The following is a 12,775-nucleotide window of genomic DNA, read 5'->3' on the forward strand; positions in this document are numbered from 1 at the left end:
TTTCAATCTGTTTTCTGCATAAAATGCTGTAAAGACTTTATTGTAGAGTATTTTAATGCTTGGTAATATATTAAAATACTCTAATACAGAGTATTTACGTATTCTTATTAGCTTATACGGACCTTAAACAAGCACATCATAATTCTTGGACTGAATATCCTGCTAGGAAATATGCAAATAGAAAATACGATTCCCAAATGGTTTTATGTAGGCTTGATATATCAGGTCAGTAGAACGAGCTTAGGTCTCTAGCACATGTTATGTTGTGCAAACTTGACATCCCAGGATTTCCATATTACTGATGGATGTAGTTGTCAGATCAGTATTTTGGTGTGAAGGTTATGTATACACAGTTAAATTAACTCATATTTATACCAAGACAGTCACAGAGAGGACCTCCTTGCTTTGATGTATGTTCTTTGTTGACAGATCTGATGTAGAGATTTGCACGTGAATGACAGCTTCCTGCAGTGAAGATTAACCTGCATAGGTCTTCATGAAGTGTGGATCATGAGTGAATGATACTAATTATGAAATTTCATTCATTTCTCCAGAAGAATTCAGCTTTAGAGGCCATTATGCCTCTGTTCAAGTTAAATGTTAAATCTATTAATGTTAAAAGATTTCCAAAGCCTCTTACAAGAAAGGGAGGATAAATAGTTGAACCAGAGGCCTAAACAAAAGAAAATCTAATTTAGCATTGTCTTAAGGAATGAATGAAAGAATAAACACAAGCTTAAGTTTTATTTGACCTCAAACAAAATCCAGGACTGCAGAAAGTTTGTAGTGTTTTAGTGTTCTTCAAAAATAAATTAATTACAGTTTATGTTATTCCTCTACCTTGTATGCTTCAAGTTTCATGGAGCTACAATTAGACTGTGGAAGGACCAGAATAAATTAATCTAGTTTGAATATATATACATCCTTTGCCCATTTTTTGCATTATTAAGGAAGTAACCAGTGCCTAAATACCCAAATGCATTGAGAAGTTGGGGCTTGCTTGTAAATTTTGCACAGATTTTTTTTTCCCAAATATAAAATTCTGTGTGTGCCTGTATATATGTAAAGTGACCCCATTCTTATAGTCAGGCTCCTTCGGCTGTAGCCTTTCCTACATGTATGATACTAAGAATTATGTTGGCAGGATGGCACAAGTTGCTTAAATGAGAAGAAGGTGATTAAACTGACAACTGTCTACGGGCAAGTGGTGGAACAAACTACTGTCTACACTTGAAAAAGACATTATGATACAGAAGCTTGACAGCATAGCTAAAAAGGGAGAGCAAAAGCTTGCCTGTTCCCTGAATAGTGTCTAACTATACTGGGAATACTCAGTTGGACTCCGAAAGCTGTGGCCTCAAGGAGCACAAAGTGATCACAAAGCAAATAAACGAGAATACGCACATTCCCACACACATAAGCAGAACAGGAAAGAATAGAGAAGAATAAACACTGTGTTCAGTTTATTTACTGGATTGTGAATGAAAGTTAGTGTCACAGTGAAGAACAACATGGCCTTTTGATTGTTTTTCAAATAGGTGAGGTAGTATTTTGATTAGGACTAGAAGAGAAGTAGTGGTTTGAGGCACAGGGCCTCAAGAGAGGAGCCTGACTTTCAGGGTGCTTGTGTCCCAGTTAAGTCTTACTTAAGCCTGAAACCTTAATTAAGTCCTTATTTTATAAGCATTACTGGAGGCATCTAAATTTAAGTATTTGGGTCTAGTAATTATCTGAAGTCATTTAGGTCAATAATAGTTTAATGGACTTCAGCAAACTTGAGGTCATGTCCTTAATGAAAGTATTCAGTTGCCATGTACACAATGAATATACAATATAAACACATTGACTGTATTTCTGCAGAGTAAACCTATATATTACACACAGCTTTTTCCTGTCTACATTAGTAAAGAGGGTTAAGTATGCCACAACTTTTTTCTTTTTTATTTCTTTCTTTTTTCTTTTTCCTTTTTTTCCTTTTATCTTTTTTTCTTTTTATCTTTTTTTCTCTTTTTCTTAAGGCAACCTGTTTCAGATGAACAATAACATTTTTGAAAGTTAACTATTACACAGTGAGTTATTAACTTTAAACAACCTTGATTCCTGAAAGCTGTGTGGTAGAGACATTTTAGGTTGGGGCAACTCCTCTTACATAAGAGAGTCTGCCAAGTTATTACCTCAGATAGTCTTTATGTTGTAGGTGAATGTTTATACAGAGATTTCTCCTCCTCACACAACAAAGGGCTACTGGAGAGCTCAGATGTCAAGCATATGGGAAAAGCAGGAATAAGGCAGTCTTACACTTGATCAAAGCAAAGAAAAACCTCTCCAAAGCGAATATAGAAGAGGAAACCAAATGCTGAATAGAAATACTGGCTCCTGAGAAGTCCTCCTAACTCCTGCTGCTTCCAGCAAAAGCAGAGATCTCTTGACACCTTGCAGAAGTTCAGAAACACCTGGCTGGCTCTCAAGGGTAAGTCTAAACTTGCCTATAAGTTCAATAGAAAAGCACTAGTGTAGGGGTTTTTCCCATCTGGCTTTTCTTTTGCCTGGAGAGTGTCCGGTCAGCATAGTTTCTGTTTCTCAGAAATTCCACCAAATGCTGATATACTTGGCTTGCAACTTAAAGTGCAAAGTTAAGTTGCTGTCCTGAAGGTCTTGGGCTCCCTTGGGTGCCTGAGGTTTCTGTGTCCTTGCAAAAAATAATAGAGAAGGCAACATAAATACACACTCCTTTATTTTTCTCTTTTGACTGCTTTGCTGCTGTGGGGACAGCATGTACTAGCTAACAAGTTCTGCCCTGAGCTATTGTTATCCTAAATTGGTACCCTTTGGTCAGACAATTAGATTGGGCAATTAGAGGGCTCTGTTGTTAGGCTACTTTTAATGTGTATTTAGATTACGGGCAGCCTAAGAAGGCTACTGTTGGTGTCTAGCTAGATCCCTGCAGAAGAGTTCAGAGCTACTTGGTCAAATTCACATTTTTTCACCCGGGCAGAAAAAAATATTAGGGTGTCTAAGGAAGGAAGGTGAGGGGTTTCTCACTAAGCTGTAGTCAGATTATTGAGGAGTAGCATCTATGAATGAATTTAGGGAAGGCTAAGGATTCTTACAGAAGAAAACTGCTTTGGCTGAAAAAAAATAAGCGTGAGCTGAAAACCTATCTTTGCTTTCCTCTCCCAATAGAGTAGGTGAGAATGCCAGTAATGGATGTCAATTGGAGACAACTAAGCCAGCATTTGCACAGAAAGGCTATTTTTCATATACTTCAATATGTGGGATCAAAGATATGGCGGTTCTGTAGATTATGTAATGGAGTGACCTCCAAGGAAAGGGAAAATTGGCTTCGATCTACACGTGGAAACATTTGTTAATCACTGGATCAGCACTCTAAACATTTCCTGTTTATAACCAGAGTGACACTTCTTTAGATGATATTGCCAGTTCAAATTTGGCATTGATGTCTTATTTTGTAAAAACAAGCTGTTATCAAATTTAGCAGAAATGGAACCGTTTCAGAAAAGTATTCTGAATGGCCTTTATTTCAGATATCTTTTCAGAAAATACTTTCTTCAGAGGTTGTGATATGTCACCTCAGACTGAAAAACTGAGGAGAATCTGGTTGAAAAACAAAAAAGCTTGGAATTGTCCTGAGTTGTCCATTGCATGAGAAAAACAAAAATGAATTATTACAAATTTCCAATTGACTGGCTCAGCTCATTTTAAATGAGCCTCTGATGGATGAGTTTCTAAAGAGAAACTATGGTTGTATTGCTCACACACCCAGAAACATCCGTTCTGATTCTTGCCGTTTGACATTCGTGCTCTTTCAGAATTGCCATGATCAACAGTTCTCTCTCTTCTTTTTTTTTTCCTCCTTTGACCTGAACCTACCCCCTTTTCCTCATTGGGAACGAAATAAAATACAGATTTTAGAATATCTGTGACCACTGCACAAGCATACTGTCAGATTTTGCATCAAGAGAAAGGAATAGAAGGAAATGGGAGGGGGTGGGGGAGGGGGCAGGGAGAATACAGCTGAAAACCAAACCTCTTAATATTCCATTTCTATCAGTTGTCTTCAACATGGCAAGGCCAGTCTTCTCAGGCTTAATGTATACTAGGAAATTGCTGCACTGGGGGGGGAAAACCATTCCTTCACACTGAATTTATCTGGCACAGAATAGCTGTGTCCATGCTGTTAGGCTCTTTTGCACTCCAAAATGAGTTGGCTGTATCCAGACAAGCAGTTGGGACTGATTCCTGGATGCATGCCTGGGAATTCAACTGCTTTAACAGTTAAACAGTGAAGGCAGTTGATTGTCAATGTGCACACAAATTTCCTGGCATTATGTAATTTACTAGTATAAACATAACCTAATTATCCCTTGGACTGTAAATACTATGGACACTATACCAAAAGAAAAAATACAATAACAGTTTAAATCATAAAATATTCTGGGTTCCAGGATCTCTGTGTGGTAATCAGAAACTTTCACCTTAACACTCTACACACATCTAGCCAGGGATGGACCTGTATGGTAGGATGTCAGGGGGGTAATGACAAGCTCTGTGTTCCCTAACATACATATGGGTCATAAAGGAAGAGGGAAAAGCCTTTTTCAGAGAAGATAGTGAAATAATGCATCCAGACTCCAAGTGTTTCCTTTGCCCGTATGTCTCAGACACCACATCAGTACACGAAAACACTGTTTCCAAACGTCAAATTCCCATACCTCTCACCCCTTGTAAAACAGGTGGGTGAGTAATTCACTTAAGACATGGTTGGTTAAAATATAGTGAATACCAGAACACTATGTCTGTTCCTACGCCTTATCTGTTCTGCTGCTTCAGCACAGACTTTGGTGGCATATAAACTGCTGATGGAAGTGAGTCTCTTGTCATATTTTGTGTGAAGCAATTGTGATTCTCAGAGTTTGGTTTGCAAGGTAAAATCTCTTTAGCAGGCTCAGCAGAAAATTATTCTTGATGCTTCAGTGTCTCGGCATTTCTAAATCAAGTCAGAAACATTTGAAGAAAATAGGCTATAGTTTAATCCAAGCAAAATCAGTTCAGTGTAAGAGAAACTTTTGTAACATTCAGCAAGTTGTATCAAAAGGGACTACAAAATAATAATCAACTGTTAAGTGTTTTTTAAATTCAGGTCTCAGGATATGGCCAGCAGTGGCACTGTAAAACTTCAGCTTTCTGTTCAAGCTGTCCTGATACATTACTCACAACAAAGCATTCAGCCTTTGCTTCTACAACATTGTCTTGTTCCATGGCAGGGCCAGGAATGTAGGAATGTGGTTCCCAGCCAAGCTGGTGGGGAGAGAATTCCCTTGACCTGAAGCATCCCAGCTCTCTCCACGTCTGCATCTTTCGTTCGGCACTTTATGCCATTTGTAGTGTGCGCATCTCCACGCTGCCCACAGCTGTTGTTCACCCTCCTGCATCTGCCACTCTCATACTCCCATCCTGGGTGGCCATGCTGTGTTTGTGCATTGTGGGCTAGCCAGGATGTGGCTACTGAAAGGCAAACACGAGGAAGGCAATAGCTTGTCTGTATGTGCATAATATCAAACCAGTCAGTGTTCACAGGCTAAGAATACCACAGTGTTTGAGCTAAGGGAAGCTCTTTGTTTGCTTTTCCTTGCATTAGTGATTGTGTCACTTCAGCCTAATAGATGGCTCTTTATTTTATGCTCTTTGAATCTGACCCATCACAAACCAATTACAAAAAGTCTATAGGTTCTTCACTCTCACTCTTCCCTGGAATGGCAGCTGAAAATAACTCCTGATGAATGAACTCTGTAGTTCCCAGAGGACCGTGATCAGTGGACTTTAAGTGTTTCCTTCTGCTTCAAACTCTTACTAAGGAGAGAAAAGTTTCAGGAGACATAGTAGTAGTAGTAGTAGTAGTAGTAGTAGTAGTCGTAGTAGTAGGGGAACAGACATTTTGCACTTTATCAGTATTCACTAGCAGGTGATTCCTGAGTGCCCCTCTGATATGCTCTGCAACTTCGGGAAGCATCATCATTCACCACCTTCTCAGGAGGTAAAGTCTCTTCTCAGGAGGATGCTCAGTGGAAACTGAGCATCATATGACAGCAAAGCAGCAGGGCTCCAGAATCTTGCTTAATACAGAGGTGGAGATTTACTTCACAATTCTCCCTTTAGTCTGAATGTACCAGTTTCTGGGAAGTTTAGGGTTAAAGAAGTAAGTGGTTTATTCTGTTGTGAACTTATCCTGTGGCTCTGGGTCCAGATGTCAAAGTCAACTGAGGCCCACCTCTCATTCTAAACCCAGTGGTAGCCTACAAAGGAATGAAACTAATCAGCAAGGATTTAAATTACAACTTTTTCCGAAGTCTGTTTATATTCTTTGCTTTAATCATATTTTCATTGGGCCAGCAAATAATAACATTATAATAACATTGTACCAGATAAGCCACTTGAAAAACAGGAAGAAACAGAAATTACAAGCACTGAACTGGCAACGAAGATGACCATTACAGATTACCCAAGCTGTGCCTCAATGTCTGCAGACGTTGCAAAGAGACAATAGGAGACAATACAAGAAGCTAGAAACTGGTTCTGGAGGAAGGGTTATTGTTCAGGGGACAAAAGATTTCAGCTCCCGAGATTTGCATTCTGTGTGCTTTATTTAAGGCAGTGTTTTCAAAGGTATTTAAGTATCTAAAGACTCAGTTTGTTATCTATGGAATTTCAGATGGGAGCTGCGGATGTAGGTGCTTTTGAGAACTTATTTTCTGAGGAAAAGGCTGAGGTTCTGAACACCTTAGAATCATAGAGTCATAGAATAACCAGGTTGGAAGAGACCCACCAGATCATCGAGTCCAACCGTTCCTATCAAACACTAAACCATTCCCCTTAGCACCTCGTCCACCTGTGCCTTAAACACCTCCAGGGAAGGTGAATTAACCACCTCCCTGGGCAGCCTCTGCCAGTGCCCAATGACCCTTTCTGTGAAAATTTTTTTCCTAATGTTCAGCCTAAATCTCCCCTGGTGGAGCTTGAGGCCGTTCCCTCTCGTCCTGTCCCCTGTCACTTGGGAGAAGAGGCCAGCACCCTCCTCTCTACAACCTCCTTTCAGGTAGTTGTAGAGAGCAATGAGGTCTCCTCTCAACCACTCCTCTCAATGCCACTGGCCTTCTTGGCCACCTGGGCACACTGCTGGCTCATGTTCAGTCGCTGTCAACCAACACCCCCAGGTCCCTCTCCTCCAGGCAGCTTTCTAGACAGACTTCTCCTAGTCTGTAGTTGCACAGGGTTGTTGTGCCCCAAGTGCAGGACCCGGCACTTGGCCTTGTTAAACCTCATGCCATTGAACTCTGCCCAGTGGTCCAGCCTGTTCAGATCCCTTTGCAGAGCCTCCCTACCCTCCAGCAGATCAACACTTCCACCCAGCCTAGTGTCATCTGCAAACTTGCTAAGGGTGCACTCGATGCCTTCATCCAGGTCATTGATAAAGACATTGAACAGGGCTGGACCCAGCACTGAGCCCTGGGGAACCCCACTTGTCACTGGCCTCCAGCTGGATTTCACACCATTTCCCACCACTCTCTGGGCCCGGCCAGCCAACCAGTTTTCCACCCAGGAGAGTGTGCGCCTGTCCAGGCCAGAGGCTGACAGTTTCTCAAGCAGAACGCTGTGAGAAACTGTGTCAAAGGCTTTACTGAAGTCCAGGAAGATCCACAGCCTTTCCCTCATCCAGCAGCCGAGTCACTTTGTCATAGCAGGCGATCATGTTATTTTGGCAGGACCTGCCTTACATGAACCCATGTTGACTGGGCCTGATCACCCAGTTCTCTTGCATGTGCTTCATGACAGCACTCAAGATCACCTGTTCCATGACTTTCCCTGGCACTGAGGTCAGACTGACAGGCCTGTAGTTCCCTGGATCCTCCCTATGACCCTTCTTGTAGATGGGCAAAGAATGGCTGGAAAGCTGCCTAGTGGAAAACAACCTGGGGTGCTGATCTACAGCCAGCTGAACATGAGCCAGCAGTGTGCCCAGGTAGCTGAGAAGGCAAATAGCATCTTGGCTTGTATCAGAAATGGTGAAGCCAGGAGTGGGGAAGTGATTGTCCGCCTGGACTTCACACTGGTGAGGCCACACCTTGAATTCTGTGTTCAGTTTTGGATTCCTCACTACAGGAAAGGCATTGAGGTCCTGAAGTGTGTCTAAAGAAGAGCTATGAAGCTGGTGAAGGGTCTGGAGCAGAAGTCTTATGAGGAGTGGCTGAGGGAACTGGGGCTGTTTAGCCTGGAGAAGAGGGAAGAACTTATCCCTCTCTTGCACCTACCTGGATGGAAGTTGTGGTGGATGGGTGTTGGAGTCTTCTCCCAAGTAACAAAACAAGAGCAAATGGCCTCAAGTTGTGCCAGGGAAGGTTTGGGTTGGATATTAGGAAGTATTACTTCACTGAAAGGGAAGCATTGGAACAGACTGCCCAGGGAAGCGGTGGAGTCACCATCCCTGGACATGTAGATGTGGTGCTTAGAAATATAGTGTAGTGATGGACTTGGCAGTGTTAGGTTCACAGTTGGACTTGGTGATCTTAAAGGTCTTTTCCAACCTCAATGATCCTGTGATTCTATGATTTATCACCATTCTGCAGCTTTAAATTCTTGTAAGAGTCTAGCTTTTTGACACTGGTTTCTCAAAAAACATTTGGCTTTAGTAAGGGATGAGACAATAAAACCCGAGGGATGCCCAAGATAGTGTATGCATTAAGTAGCTTCCTTTCCCATTCACACTGGTGGGATTATGGAGATCCTATCCTCTGCCTCAGTGTTCTGCAACCTGTTACTTAAAATCCCTAGGTCCAAAGGTAAGCTTTGACCTACATGAGACTGCTCCAACGAGTGATGGTTTGTTGCCAGCTTTTTAATTTCCCTTCCACTTTGGAAGAGCGTTGTGATACATAATTTGAATTTGCAAATTGTTCTGGCAGGAAAGCGCTGTGACAAGCAATATGTTGTGTGCTGCAGAGTTTGATTTTAGTCCAAAGAGACAGAAAAGCAGCAGGAAGGAGGCCAGGATTTTATTTAATCCTCTGTATTTATGAATCCATGTAGAATGTAGATAGATAGACCCAGAAATCTCCAGATGTTGGACAACCTGTGAATATGCTTAGTTGCTGTTTCTGAAATTCTATTGGACTTCTTCTTCTGCCATTGACTCTTGCTGGTCCAACATGTTTATTGTCTGCAAGCTGAAAGAGAAGAAAGCAAAGTTCAGGCTGAATAATGCAGATTGAAGAGATGCCTCTAGGTATCAAGAGTGTCTAAGTCCTAGCACTTTCACCTCTTTAGATATATGTGACTGCATCAAGTGGATTAATTTACAAGGTTTAGGAAAGGATATTTAGTTCACTGTAGTGCTTATAGCAGAGGAGGTGTAACTGTCTGTGCAAGGAGAATACACAGCAAACAGTGTCCACTGCAAACAACCTCTGACTCATTATAAAGTTATTAGCTAACTTATTTAACTTGAAATTTCCTCTTAGTTAGAGGGAGAACATTGGAAGTTTGGAGTTTGTACATTCTCATGCTATTTAATGGGACTTAGAAGGAGATAGACTGAAACTACCTATGGAACACAGATATCCAAGGACTGGCTGGTTTTTGTGCTAATTCAGACACTTGCTGCTGCTTTGTTCTTGTGCTTAGCCAGTCCCAACTATTAAGTCCGAGGAAAGAACTGCTGCTAGCACTTGGATCTTCTGCTGTTTACAAGCTGGCAGGATGATGGAGGGCTTGGGCCAAAGAAGGAAGCCTGATTTGTTTCTCTTCTCAGCACTGAAAAGCCCACATGATTTGAGGCACATTTCATGGTCACTTTATAATGAGAAATCTCATTTGGCAGGAAGATCAGAGGGGAATGGGTTTATGCATGAGGAGTAACATATACAGGCATGTCTGTTATCTTGGAATTTAATTGGGTGTGTGTTTCTCTGTGTACGTATACACATGTGCGTGTGTGTGTATATGCGCACACACACAAACAAGAGTATGACAATGTCTCTGCAAGGAAAAGCAGGTCAGAATTCATAGCTATCTGCAATACAGATGTCCACAGCTCAGCTAGTCGCTCTGAACTTCCTTACAGCCCTGGTGGGAAACAGACACTTAGCAGAGCACAATTCATCTTACCACCTGAAATTAATCACATTGTATAGGGCTGTTTCTTTCCATTATCTGTAAAGGAGCATAGAGCATCCTCGTGGGCTACTGAAATCCATGTTGCAGAGGTGTAACATGAAGTGAGAGGAATCCCACCTTTCCTGTCTGAGCTCTCCCATTTACATACAGTAAGTATACAATTTAGAGTTCACAGTAAACATACCATCTTATGTGTTGCTTACAACGCTTTTTGTGTGACCTGAGTGTTCATTTGCCAAAAGCCAATGAGTAAATCTGAAGCTGAGGGTTATAACAGTTTTCTCCCACAACAACCCCAGTATTTATTACAGTGGATAGTGCTTTCTGAAAACCAGTCTTTGGTCTAGAACATCTTCAGTCTTTTGAGCCTTCTTTTTCAAATTAAGTTTGCTTATTGATCTAGATTATAACATAATTGCACAGACAGTAGTGTTAGCACAATAAAGAGAGCTCTGCGGCATGCTGTGGGGCAAGGAACAGGAACATCTTAGGTCAGTATTTCTGCTAAAATTTGTTTTAGGAGGGAAATTGTGAAAGACTAGTTTGGCATACAGTTGTTACAAACTGAATGAGTTTACTTAATCAGTAAAGTAAGCAGAGTAGATACCTGTCTCCTGCATCCATGTATGGCTAGAATGTTAGAGGGAATTCTCCAGGAGTTAAATAGACTGTATAATGTAAATGTTCACATTTCAGCGCAATCTACACTTACCATAGTTTTGCATGACATAAGGTGCATCTCTGAGATGCTTAGGACAGTTCAAATTATGCAAAGAAAATATCAGATGAGGCCAGCCTGGTTATATGTCTTTTTTCTTATTCATACATGGAGACAGGGTCATACGTGAAAGACAGGGATTTCCTGAGATATAGCAAAATTCACCCTACCTAGCTTCAGATCCTCAGGTCAAAAATCTAGCCATCTTACCTCACTGTGGAGTTAGTGGAGAAAGGCACTCCCAGAGACTGATTCAGATTCAGATTTAAATTGCTCTGTGTAAGTGCCTCTCTTCACTGACTATAGAAGGATCCTAGAATAACTAAGAACTAAATGTGGGTGCTCTGGTTGAGTGGTTGAATGTCGATGCCACTCCCGTCAGTTTCTTAGCAGTCACTGCATGGCATTCACAGGGCCCACAGCAAGTCTAGGTTCAGATCTGCATTTTGTGTGACAAGGGAAGAGCATGTTTTTCCCTAGATACTCAAGCACAGATTTATCAGTCAGCAGCATGTTGCTGTGTTTGCTGATATTCTGAAGATCGCTTTCCTGTGAGTGCTGACAGAAGGGTATGTGGTGTAGATTTTCAGACTGTCCTAGCTAGAGGGAACAGCACTTAAAACCAGTTCATTAACTCCACTTGCATTCGGTACTTACACAGTGGATATTTACTGGCTGCCTTGGTTGGAATTGCAATAGCAAGCGGTTGCTAGGAAGCAGGAATGGATTAATCCTAAACAAAAAGGGAGGAAGGAGAATCAACTTTTGGAAGGGAAAAGCTTTTGTCCCTTTAAAAAGAAAAGTGTGACACGCAAATACTCTGTCCACTGAAAAAAAAGCCCATGACATCCAGCTAACCAGACCAATCCTACTGCAGATGCAAGGGAAAATTTGGATATGTAGCACTGAGAATGGGTAGATCAAACCTGCCTGATCCTAGTTTCCTGCCTCCAGATTTGATGGTGCAGTGCAAGAAAAGAAAAAAGTTGCCTTGGCTAATGTTGCGAAGAATAAATGGAGATTCGGTCACATCTAATAGACTGAGTAGTCAAACAATGGTATGTTGGCAGGAATTAATGCATTGGTCTAAGAACCACGTTTATTCCTTTTGACAAATCCTATAACCAGTTTCAATCAAAGGGTAAGGTATCCCGGTATCGCACATTCGAACTTTCACCATGTTTTCTCTGTTATTCTTGAAGACTGCGTAAGGAACATTTACAATAAATAAGTAGGTGAACTTCCTGCAAACAGTCTTTTCAAAGCAAGAATATTCTCAAGAGGTTTTGAGAGGGTCTTTTGTTGTGTTGTTGGGGGAGTTTTGTTGGTTGGTTAGTTTTTCAAAGAGGTTCTGTAGTGCTGAAGAGTAGACTGCTCCATTGGGGGCTGGAAGATATTTTAACCCTCCCTTCCACCATGGCAATGAATTAAGACAGAGGTCTAGAAACGTTTTTGGTATGTTTGTGATGGGGAACAGGATTTCACTGTGCATCAGGTGCTCTTTGCTGTTGTTGAAAATAAAAAGAAGCCTTATGCAATAGCTGGTAGAACCTGCATGGACCTATTAGAGAGAGTTCAGAGAAGGACCACTAAGGTGATTAAGGGATCAGAGCTTGTCTGCTATGAAGAAAGGCTGAGAGAGCTGAGGCTGTTCAGCCTTGAGAAGGCTCGGGGCTCTGTCTCGTCAATGTATGTATCTGAATGAAGGCCATAAAGAAGATGAAGCTGGGCTATTTCCAGAGTTGTCCAGTGACAGGACCAGAGGCAATGGGCACAAATGCAAGCACAGGAGGTTCCACCCAAACATCAGCAAACTGAGGGTGACTGAGCACGGAAACAGGTTACCCAGAGAAGTAGTGGAGCCTCCAG

At 41.6% G+C, this 12,775-nt stretch overlaps 1 protein-coding gene across 1 annotated transcript in view; it reads left to right on the top strand.

The window, feature by feature from the left end:
* Positions 1-2,258: 2,258 nt before the first annotated feature.
* LIFR (LIF receptor subunit alpha) overlaps positions 2,259-12,775 on the top strand; it is a 96,821-nt gene continuing 86,304 nt past the window's right edge. Inside the window, exon 1 of the mRNA XM_069880080.1 lies at positions 2,259-2,470. The gene's annotated coding sequence lies outside the window, so the exon portion shown is untranslated. The remainder of the gene's footprint in view (positions 2,471-12,775) is intronic.

This window comes from Phaenicophaeus curvirostris, chromosome Z (genome assembly GCF_032191515.1).
Source record: "Phaenicophaeus curvirostris isolate KB17595 chromosome Z, BPBGC_Pcur_1.0, whole genome shotgun sequence".
Lineage (NCBI taxonomy): Eukaryota > Metazoa > Chordata > Aves > Cuculiformes > Cuculidae > Phaenicophaeus > Phaenicophaeus curvirostris.